Here is a 12,543-nt window from a genome sequence, read left to right on the forward strand (position 1 = left end):
CTAATCGCGCAGATAGGAGCTGTATCAGCACAGCCTGGAACAGCGGGATGTATTCCCAACAATAGCTCAGAAGCAGACCCCTCCGCCCCTATACCCTCGCCCCCTAAACACACTCCTTTCCCTTTTCACTAGATTGCTAAAGTGAATAAACTGCTGTGGAGAAAGTTGACAAGCAGCCGCAATATATTACTTATTTTGGGATTAGACACAACCCCTTTATTCAAACCAATAGCCTATGTATTTTCTCCCAACATAGATAGCATTTTTTTTTTTAAACACCCTGCCAAATAGAATGACAAGCCTTTCGCTACACCCGCAAAAGCATCTGCTAAATATGTGTATGTGACCAATACAATTTGATTTGATCATCACAATGCAGATAGGCTACTGCTCTGCAACGTGTGCTTGAAGCCTACACAATTCCATGTTATAACTCAATTTCTATATGTAGGGCGATAAACAACTAATGTTAGTCCATTGGCCTACCAGCTACCTCTCTCACCCCATGATTTGACAAAGCACGTCCCGTCATTCAAAAGGCACTCACTCTCCCGTTGTCCCCGTGATGCCCCCTATCGCAACATCTCATCATAGGCCTAATTAAGAGTCAATTATATATGGACACACTTAGGAACTTTTCCCAAATCTCATTCTATTCTACTGGCCCGTTTCTTGAGAGCAGTTTCGGATCATTTTGAATGAAACATTTGTGTAGCCTTCCCCTAAATATGAAAGATAACGTTCGCTGTTATTTCATTAGGCTTATTAAAATCACAATGACATCGGATTCAATGCGGCACTGTGGTCACGCTGTTGTCTGGCTGGTAGATAGAAAGCTAAATACTCCCCTCTAGTGATAGCCTAGTTTTTCAGTAGACCACCAACAAATGTAAGACAATAGTAGCACAACGCTCCACGTCGCAACGACTTAACGCTATGTTATGTGGCTACCTACCCAGAAGGTATTCATTACCAAAAACGCAGAGGAGTCAAATGTGTTTTCCTTCTTGGGATAGAGCTAAAGGAGAACAATAAATGGATAATTCTTCTTATATTGGAATGCCTGTGCTTGCTGGCAGGGAAAAAAAACGATTGGATGGCCATCACAAGTAGGTCTAAAATAATTAGTTGTGGAGCTTTCTTTTTCCATCAAGGCAGTCTTGAAGAACGAAAGGAGCAACTTCTTTGATTTAAATAAGACTTTATTTACTTGGCACTTCGATAGAGATATTTCAAATAGCGTGACAAATAAACGCCAACGCGTTTCTGCTTAGTAGACCTTTGAGTGGCAAGTTAACCAATCCAAAAATATGTAACATAATAATTCAATTAAATAACAGAATACAGAGATGATATATATAATAATGACAATAATAAGCAGTTAAGAGCCTTGGGCCAGTAACCGAAAGGTCCTCAAGCCCATTAGGTGAAAAAATCTGTTGATGTGCACTTAAACCTAATTGCTTCTGTAAATTGCTCTGAATAAGAGTGTCTGCTAAATGAATAAAATGTTTAAACTGAAAAAGTTATATAGCTAATAGACTATTATTAATAGGAGATTTTTTTAAAACATTGACACAATTATTTTTCTCTCACAGCCATGCAATCTCCATAGACAAACATTGGCAGTAGAATGGCCTTACTGAAGAGCTCAGTGACTTTCAATGTGGTACTGTCATAGGATGCCAACTTTCCAACAAGTCAGTTTGTCAAAATTCTGCCCTATTAGAGCTGCCCTAGTCAACTGTAAGTGCTGTTATGGTGAAGTGGAAACGTCTAGGAGCAACAATGGCTCAGCCGTGAAGTGGTAGGCCACACAAGCTCACAGAACGGGACTGCAGAGTGCTGAAGCGCATTTGTGCGTTAAAATTGTCTGTCCTCAGTTGCAACACTCACTACCGAGTTCCAAACTGCCTCTGGAAGCAACGTCAACACAATAACTGTTCGTAGGAAGCTTAATGAAATGGGTTTCCAGCAGCCACACACAAGCCTAAGAACACCATGCGCAATGCCAATCATCAGCTGGAGTGGTGTAAAGCTCGCCGCCATTGGACTCTGGAGCAGTGGAAACGCATTCTTTGGAGTGATGAATCACGCTTCACCATCTGGCAGTCCCGACAGACACATCTGGGTTTGGCTGATGCCAGGAGAACGCTACCTGCCCCAATGCATAGTGCCAACTGTAAAGTTTGGTGGATGAGGAATAATGGTCTTGGGTTGTTTTTCATGGTTCGGGCTAGGTCCCTTAGTTCCAATGAAGAGAAATCTTAATGCTATAGCATACAAATACATTCTAGACGATTCTGTGCTTCCAACTTTGTGCTTCCAGTTTCAGCATGACAATGCCCCCGTGCACAAAGTGAGGTCCATTCAGAAATGGGTTGTCGAGATCGGGGTGGAGGAAATTGATTGGCCTGCACAGAGCCATGACCTCAAACCCATCAAATACTTTGGAATGAATTGGAACGCTGACTGCGAGTCAGACCTAAATCGCCCAACATCAGTGCCCGACCTCACTAATGCTCTTGTTGCTGAATGGAAGCAAGTTCCCGCAGCAATGTTCCAACATCTAGTGGAAAGCCTTCCCAGAAGAATGGAGGCTGTTGTAGCAGCAAACGGGGGACCAACTCCATATTAATGCCCATGATTTTGTAACGAGCAGGTGTCCACATACTTTTGGTCAGGTAGTGTACCTCCCAGTTATCTGCAAGGGGGAGCATTAGGAAGCTGGAGATTGGGTATGAATGGAAAAGCGTGAATATGCCAGAGTACATCTTGAGCCACATCCTTTCAATAGGAAAGTTTGGTGGATAAATTTAATGGAATAAATTCCTTACTTCATGTTGCAGTTATCTTGGAAAGGTAAATATTAAGGCATTGTAAATGCTCATTTGATGTCATTTCATTGTAGATCATTTCTATACATAGACTATATACGGCCTCTCTCATATGACCAATATAGTATGTGTCCCTTGAGGAAGAGGTCGTCTGACTCCAATGGGACTTCCTGGAATATTTACCCTCTTATTCCATGTCTTGACAGACCCTTAAAGATGTTACACCTGCTACATACTGAACTGCGATCCCAACTGTAAGCCTCCAGATACATGTGTGTCCTTTGAAACCTTCCGTTTCTCTACACCTGCCTGCAGTTGGGAATGGGAACATCTCACAACTGCGGATTGCCTGAGTTCTTGGGTATCAACAACAAAAAAATAAAAGAGAATGCGTGAGTGAAAGACATTTATGACACCTCCATAGATAGGGTTTGAAGATGTATTCAAAGCAGTGGGTCAGTGTCAAGTCACCTCACTGCTCCGAGTTAAATCCTTTTCTTGAATCATTTTGCATTCATTATAAATTAATTATTGTCTCTGTGTCCTGTTTTGTTCCTCACTGGAACAATGGTGGGGTGAAAGTGTCAGACTTCATCAACGATCGCAAATTGCATCTGGATCCCAACGACACGGTTCATCCTTACTAATCAGATCCCATTGTCGTGGAAATAACTGTTATTCTATTTTAGACTCTAGACTAGAAATCCTCTTTTCTGCTTTACGTTGACTGCTAAAGAATGTGATCTTATACATCACAAAGAGCTTTCCAAAGAAGCCTTCAATGTGATGAGATAACAGCAATATTTTCAAATGGTGCAGTTTTGTAGGCCTACAGCCAGTGTGTGTGTGTGTGCGCGTGTGTGTGTGTATGTACGTGTGTGTGTGTGTGTGTGTGTGTGTGTAGGTGTGTAGTTCTCCGCATAAGACCACCCCTAATACTGGGAATGTGTCGTCCCACAGATGGGCCCGCTGGGCCACCAGGTGCCAGGAAGTGACAGCCTTCCTCAACCAACCAGGTCGGGCCCTGCCACCAAAATACACACTTCTCTCTGGCTATTTTAAGCTTGCTCAGTTCTGAATGTGCGTGTGTGCTGTCTAATGCATGCACACTTTGTTTTCACTACATTGTCTTCTTAAGATTATCTGAGTTCAGAAAAATCCTGTCTGATTTGCTTTGATATTGTGTTTGCCCTGTAGCTATATCTCCAACCACAATTAACTTGTAGTAATTGAAACCCTCCTTTGTGCATCTTGTCAGCAACAAAATGCTTTGTGGAGTTCAAAATGGTAATTTCTGAGACAGATTCCTTTGTTGGTTGCGTTCGTGATTGGAATATTCTGTCTACTGAGCCTAGGATACATACAGGTAGATTAGATGATATTGCAAATCATCCTTTGATTACTTGGTTCGATCCAGCTCCTGCCGTTTCCATGGTGACCAGAGCACGGGATGTTCTGCAGTCTAAGTTGATGATCTGTGGGCCAGGCGGCCTGCGGCCATCAGGCTATGGCCTGTTAACAGGCCCTCTGCCAGGATCCTTATGGTTTACCCACAAACACAGACCCGCAGACAGAGACAAATGCACAGCATATGGTTAAAGCATCCGACAGCCAAGACCAGGAGGAAGTCCTAATATGGACAGCGTTAAGCCTAAATCAGGTATAAAGCGGGAAGTAGCCTATGACTTGTCTTGGGAGAATGACCATGATTATGTGGACATTATTACCCTGATGATTTAAATGGTTTGACCAAACGATTTAAGAGAAGAGCAGCTGTACTGCACATCAAAAACATCACAGAGCCATGAAAATCAAGAGACAGTAAAATACCTTAATAAAAACCTTGAGTGCTTAATATGCACTGAGCTTCTTCCTTGCAAGCTCAATACAGTATATTACTGAACCCTGGTTATGTGGCTAAGGCAGGCACTGCATGCACCCTAAAAGTTGTTATCCTTTATAAAAATAGATTTAGCATATCTGTAATACACAGGGAAAGTAATCTGTAGGAAAAATGACTATTTCGAAAAGAGATTGGCAAACTGACCACAGGATATTATGGGAGAGTTGTTGCATGTATTGGGTGGAGAACTATTCATATGAGACAGCTGGGGATAATTCAGTAGTACACTTTCTAACTTTAGCCAGTAGATGGTGCTATGCACCAGAAGGCCTGGGTTATATTGTAAAACTGTATGGGTTAACAATTGTTATGGATTTTGTAACATTTGAAACATCCTCACTGTCCACAAACTTAAACAAATTGGACTTTGGCAATGGCATTAACTTTTTTTTTAAATATCCAAAGACATATAAGTCTCAATAACTTACGCATTTCAGTTTACAAACCAAAAACCTCACCTCAAACGACGGAATGTCTTGCCACATGGCAGTACCACTCTCCAATTGGAAAAGTGCGCTGCCAAAACCAGGCCATAAAACATTCCTAGAAACCACACAGCGGGTTGACTGCTTTAATCAGTGGAGTGGGTTGGCCAATTACAGAGATACAGCCACAAACTGACAGGAAGAAAATAATTACTGCATTAACTACGGGAGATATGCAGATCAGGGGCGCCTCTCCCTCTCATATTGACTTCTCTAAATGTCAAGGTCAACAAGGTTATACAGTAGCTATCTCTGGTCCAGGGTGTTAGCACGGCTGCTAACTCGGAGCCCCTTTTAACGGCGTTAGCAGCCGTACTAACGCCCTGGACCAGAACTATACAGGTGCCTACATGTCATGGTAAAGTCAAGTGCATTCCATAACATTAGCATTTATAGTATTTTATCCTAATTACATTTTCCATCCTTCTATTCCAAATGGTGTAGTCGGTGTTAACAAGCCAGTGGAATACACTCGGAAGTAGGAGAAGTAAGAGAAGTGTGGAGTGTGAAAAACACCAGGACACTCCAATAAAACATACCAATGTTTTTCACTACATGACTTAAGATATACAACTAATGTGTATGGGGGGCTCAGTGTTGAAAACCATTTTAAACGGCCTTCCCTAGAGCAGGGTTTATACCGTGTGTGGAGGGAAGACCGGGGGGGGGGGCTTCCTATACCTCTGTGTTTCAGACAGTCTAGGGCTGTTTTGTCTGGAGTTTCGTTTGAGGCAGCACTCCCAGAGAATGTTTACTTTTACCTTTCCGGTGGGCTAGCTACTCTTGATCTGATTCCCATGATTCCCAAGTAGCCTACTGTAAGACCTGCCTCTTTCTGGAATGGGTAGGGGTGGGTGTCAACATTTTTACATGGAATATGAGATTGCCTAATAGAAGCTGAACACCTTTAATATAACAGCGTATATCATTGTTTTGTGAAGTCTGTTATAGCGGACCTATTCAGACGTTTATCATTTTGTAATGCCTGAGACACAATAAGTACTCAGGAGAACTGCTTAGCCCACCCAGAGAGGTACAAACCCCATTGCTCCTTTGCTTAACCAACACAGTTCATTAAAGGATAGGATAGGACACTGAGTTATAGAGAATACACTGATCTGCTGATGGACTGATAAACTGAAGTGCAGTAGTACGACATAGTACAATATCCACTAGAGAGCAATGATGTAACACTGATGCTGACCTCTCAATGCACAATTGGAAAATGAGTTATGATCTATTCAAAAAGTTAGATGAGGTTTGGTAAGTATGCAGTTTGACTTCCAGCGTGTGTTATTTGATCAAGTTGTTGACAGAATACCACACTAAATATCTCAAGTCTTCCTTTGCATAAACCTAAGAAACAGATCTCATCATTATCCTAATCGAAACACACGTTCCCTTTGACACTTTCTCTCAAGCGCTTGGTAGTTTGTTTCTAACATGTGGACTGTTTTTCCAACATTCAGTCCGCTGTCTTCTTTTTGCTTTCTGTGTTTCCTATATAGCACTGCCATCACTGACAGTTGACAGGTTGTGAAGTCAGCTGCAAGTCAAGAAATGCATTTTTACCGGGGGGACTGTAACAGCCAGGAGACGTGGCAGGTATCCATTCAGCCTCTAACTTCAAACCCATACGGACTAAATTACCATTCCACATGTTACAACTGTCTGCCTCAACTCTTACCACTGCTCAGCTCCTAAAACATTTATTTTTCACAGTAATATTTCATCAGTGGTGTAAAGTACTTAAGTAAAAAGACTTGAAAATACTACTTAAGTAGGTTTTTGGGGTATCTGTACATTACTTTATTATTTATATTTTTGACAACTTTTACTTCACTACATTCCTAAAGAAAATAATGTACTTTTTACTCAATACATTATCCCTGACACCCAAAAGTACTTGTTACACTTTGAATGCTTAGCAGGGCAGGAAAATTCACACACTTATCAAGAGAACATCCCGAGTCAACCCATATTGCCTCTAATCTGGTGGACTCACTAAACACTTTTTTTTATTTTTTATTTAACCTTAATTTAACTAGGTAAGCCAGTTATGAACAAATTCTGGGGGATGGGGGCTGGGATTTTTTTAAATTTTTTTTTAACTTTTAAGACAAAACACACATAATGTCAAGAGAGACAACACAACACTACATAAAGAGAGACCTAAGACATACTTCGTTTGTAATTGATGTCTTGAGTGTTGGAGTGTGCCCCTGGCTATCCGTAAATAAAAATAAAATCCAAAGTATATTTAAAAGAAAATACTTTTAGACTTATACTCAAGTAGTATTTTACTGGGTGACTTTCACTTTTACGTAAATCATTTTCTATTAAGGTATCTTTACTTTTAAGTGTGACAATTGAGTACTTTTCCCCCAATGTATTTCATAGCACAAAAAATACTTGACACTTTTAAATTGGGCGTTCAAAATCGGGAGATACAGCTAATGGCTCTTGGTGATAGTAGTCAACTATGGTGTCACAGTGAGAAATGCAGAGAAACGACATTAGCCGGTCCTTTTTGTTTTGAGTAATCACGAGTAAGCCTGATAAACTGGGCATTCAATGTTATCAATAACTATCTAGAAAGGATTAAAAGATGATTACATTTCAGAATAATAGCTGTCTGATTGCAGGCTATGTGAACTAAGCACTTAAAAGCGTATTTAAGTTATCTATTTGAATTTACCATCTGAAAATATTGTACTAATCCTCAAATACATGTAAGAAGTTGATGGCCATTGGTTCAAAACACCCTTGAGCTGAGAGCAATATACATCATGTAGTTCATACATAATTTACAGTTCACAAATGCTGTGACCCAGACCAGACAGTACATTTTGGGGAGAGATTTGCACATTTCCAGACCTTCCCCTTTCCCATCTCACACGACCAATGAAACGTCTCGCAACGCATGTTAGAACTGACGCCAAAAAGTTTGATACTGGCAAACGAAAACCGCAAGAACTGAATAAAGTAGTCTCGACGGTAAGTCCGACGGGTGAGTGACTTACCTGTCTTTGAAAGCGCGATTCATTTTCTCGCTGAGTTCTTTGAGGAAAAGTTTCTCCCTTCAGAGTGAAACGTTTGAGCAAAGGAGCAGCGCTTCATATTGGGGGGGGCACTACTTTCTAGCACTCTGCAACGTGCTGCTAAGGTAAATCCAACTGAAAAATTGAAAATGTTTGGCAGAGCCTAGGCTACCGGTATTGCATAGGCTTACGTTTATAATAAAGCAACTGACTATGACAACTTTTATTATATCCTACTTAATGTATTTCTTTGGATTTCTCTTATTATTGCATGTGTTTCCAATTTTCAGCGCTTTTTAAAACTTTTTAAAAATTGAAATGTATGAAATTACTATTTACATTATTCTACTGAATGATTAGTAGCCTAATACTTTACCAGAATATTTAAGCACATTTTTTTTAGCCTTTCATTTATTGCCGTTGAGTTCTAAATTGCACATAAGCACTGCAGTAGATAAATAGATAATCATGTAGCGTATTTGAATTCAACGTGGTCGCAGGGCAATTCGTATTGTTATATATATATATATGTGTGAGCTTCATTCAGGATGATATATTACGTTACCTTACATTATGAATGGAATAGCTGTTGTACAATATCATGCAAGTCATAGGATGTATAGTATCATACGTCTTACCCGGTCGTATAATATCATACATGTTTGAAGATTTATTGTAATGACCGCGATAAATGAAAATGTAAATGTTTTTATAATCTATTTCATTTAGCAGATGCTCTTATCCAGAGCGGCTTACAGGCGGAATTAGTGTTGTGTCCTTGAGTAAAGGACTTATCGACAGTCGGTTCGGGGATTCGAACCAGAGACCTTTCGGTTACTGGGCCAAAGCTCTTAACTGCTTTTCTCACACGAATCACACGGCCTGTCCATATGAACCCCTTCTCCTTCTGCGGCAATGGTGGTTTTGGTCAGTTGTTCCCAACCTGGGGTACTAGGACCCATGGGGGTACTTGGCCTATCCACAGTGGGTACTTGAGGAGACTCATGAGACCATAGGACTACTGGTAAAATGCTTATGAAGGGGAACTTCCTGGGGGGTACTCCGGGCAGTCAAAATTCAGTTGGTGGTACAGTAAATGAAATAGGTTAGGAACCACTGATTTTTACCTTGTTAGCTCGGGGATTCGATCTTGCACCCTTTCAGTTACTAGTCCGAAGCTCTAACCACTAGGGTACCTGCCGCCTGTGTTGGTGACTGCAGGCCCTCCCTGGAAGCTCAGTGTGCACCTGTCTAGATCTAGCTTCCTTCCCACACAGGATGATGCACCGTCCTGACCCCTACTGTAATTATCCCCTTCCTTTCCATGGGTGCCAGCTCACCTGTGACTGTGCAGAGCTGCACAGTTGTGGCCTCAAACTGAGCCCAACCTGTTACAATTTCCAGTCTCACCATGGTTACTGTGGATCCAGTGTCCACCAGGGCAGAGCAGAGCACCCCCTCACAGTGACTGGGATGTGACAAAAGTCCCCAACACAGGTCCGGCCCGCCCATCCGCTTACAGTTGTCTGCTTCTGGGGGAAGTGGAGCCTCGCTCCTCCGTCTGTGCTGTTGGGCTCCCCCTGGCGATGGTGGGGGTTGGGAAAGAGAGACAGGGGTCTGCACGGCACCGTCTATGCGGACCCCAAGACGTTTCCCTGGGCTCTGGGGGACATTGGGCAATTCCTGCGCAAATGGCCTGGCTGGCCACTCCCCCAGTAGACCATGGGGCCAGGGCGTGTGTTGTGTGCTGTCTGGAGCGATACAGCACAAATGAGTTCAGTCATTTCAGTCACTCATGCAGGCTTTTCCAGCTCTGGGCTACTCTGCACCACAGCCCGCAAAGTGGGTGTATCTCCAAATGCCCCCACTGAAGACCCAGCCCACACAATCTCCCTCTCCAAAGCCAACTCCAAGGCTTTCTGTAATGACTCTGGATGAGCCAGCTGGGTCTGTGTGTGCAGCTCCGTAGCAGAGAGCGCCTGTATGAACTGGTCGTGTGCCAGCTTGCTCTGCACGGAGGGAGGGGGGGCGGGCGGGCATGTGAGCGTATGTCCGCAAGTGAGGCTCTCATAGTCCTTAGCTACCACCCGTAGAGGCTCCCCTGTCTGCTTGCATCTATTACTCCGTTTGGAGCGCAGTAGCCCTGTGTTCTAACTAAAGCCCTATAATCACGTCTCTCCTCTGGGACAAGCAACAACGAACAGGACAGAGCATGGTTTGTGCAAGCAGGCTTTGTGCCCTGATGCCCTCACGACCACCTCAGCCAGGTCCTTCGATGTCTATGTGGGTTCGTAGTGTCAACTCTGCAGCGCACACACACTTACATACACCAACTGGTTGATGGACTGCTGAATGTTTTTTTTCTTCTCTTGCTTTTTTGTTCTTTTCCATATTATATCTATCTCTGATAAGCTACCCAGAAAAGGGTTAAAATAGCCCATATTCATATTTGTAGCCTTAGAAATAAGGTTAATGAAATCATTAACTTATGACTATCAGATAACATTTAATATATTAGCCATTTTTGAGCTTCACTTAGATAATTCCTTTGATGTTACAGCAGTAGCAATACAAGGATATAACATCTACAGAAGAGACAGGAATGCCTATGGGGCAGGTGTTGCTGTATATATTCAGTGCCATATCCCTGTAATGTTAAGTGATCTCATGGCAAGTGCTATTAAGGTGTTGTGCTTACAGGTTCACCTGGCTCATCTAAAGCCTATTATTTTAGGTTGTTGCTGTAGGCCACCAAATGCTAACAGTCAGTATCTAAACTGAACAAAAATATAAACGCAACATGCAACAATCAGTCAATTGAAATAAATACATTAGGCCATAATCTATGGATTTCACATGACTAGGCAGGGGCCCAGCCAATCAGAATGAGTTTTACCCCACAAAAGGGCTTCATTACAGACAGAAATACTCCTCAGCACTCCCCCGCCATCTCCTTAGACAATCCCGCAGGTGAAGAAGCCGGATGTGGAGGTCCTAGATTGGCGTGGTTACATGTGGCTTGCAGTTGTCAGGCCGGTTGGATGAACTGCCAAATTCTCTAAAACAACGTTTGAGGCTGCTTACGGTAGAGAAATTAACACTCAATTATGTGGCAACAATTCTGTTGGACATTCCTGCAGTCAGCATACCAATTGCACACTGCCTCAGAACTTGAGACATCTGTGGCATTGTGTTGTGTGACAAAGCTGTACATTTTAGAGTGGCCTTTTACTGTCCCCAGCACAAGGTGCACCGGTGTAATGATCATGCCTTTTAATCAGTTTCTTGATATTTTATGCCTGTCAGGTGGATGGAGTTTTTTGACGAAGGAGAAATGCTCACTAACAGGGTTGTAAACAAATTTGTACACAACATTTGAGAGAAATAAGTTGTGTGTGTGTGTGTGTGTGTATAGAGCATTTCTGGGATATTTTTATTTCAGCTCATGAAACATGGGACTAACAATTTATGTGGTGTTTATTTTTGTTCAGTATAAATAATGTTTGTGAAACGCTTGATAGTGTGTGATGAACGCAGAGAGGTCTATTCTCTGGGTGACCTGAACATTGACTGATTAGCAACTAGCTGTCCTCTCAAGAGGAAGCTTCTGTGACTAATGCCTGTGATATGACCCAGTTTATCGCTCAGTCAACTGCAGTGTATACCAATAGTGTTGGATCTGTGACAACTACTTGTATTGATCATATCTTCACTAATGCTCCAAAGCAATATCAGTTCCCATTGGCTGTAGAGACCATAACATTATCCAGATGCAGCTCTGGAAGTACTTGTAAAATGATTCATGCCATTTTTGACAAGCATGTTAAGAAATTAGTGGCGAGAACTGTTAGAGCCCTCTGAATTGAAGAATCGTATGACTCAAAGTAGAGGTCGGCCGATTTCAAGTTTTCATTACATTTTTGGATGCCAATTATGACGAGGAAATTCCACGAGGGAGGAAACTGCGTAGTAGGCTTGACCACCTGTTACGCGTGTCCCGCAAGGAGTCAAGGTAAGTTGCTAGCTAGCATTAAACTTATCTTATAAAAAACAATCTTAACATAATCACTAGTTAACTACACATGGTTGATGATATTACTAGGTTAACTAGCTTGTCTTGCTTTGCATATAATTCATGCTGTGCCTCTTAATTTATCATCGAATCACAGCCTACTAAGCAAAAAGGGGTGATGTTTTAACAAATCCCATTTGTGAAAAAAGCTCAATCGTTCCACGAATGTATCTAACCATAAACATCACAACCTTTCTTAAAATCA

At 42.0% G+C, this 12,543-nt stretch overlaps 1 protein-coding gene across 2 annotated transcripts in view; it reads left to right on the forward strand.

The window, feature by feature from the left end:
• The first annotated feature begins 8,144 nt into the window (after positions 1-8,144).
• Positions 8,145-12,543, forward strand: part of LOC115108228 (myosin light chain kinase, smooth muscle-like) — a 93,630-nt gene continuing 89,231 nt past the window's right edge. Inside the window, exon 1 of one of the 2 annotated variants that reach the window (XM_065011978.1) lies at positions 8,145-8,222. The gene's annotated coding sequence lies outside the window, so the exon portion shown is untranslated. Of the gene's footprint in view, positions 8,392-12,543 lie in introns of both variants that reach the window. The other variant, XM_065011972.1, reaches the window with a different exon arrangement.

This window comes from Oncorhynchus nerka, linkage group LG3 (genome assembly GCF_034236695.1).
Source record: "Oncorhynchus nerka isolate Pitt River linkage group LG3, Oner_Uvic_2.0, whole genome shotgun sequence".
Classification (NCBI taxonomy): domain Eukaryota; kingdom Metazoa; phylum Chordata; class Actinopteri; order Salmoniformes; family Salmonidae; genus Oncorhynchus; species Oncorhynchus nerka.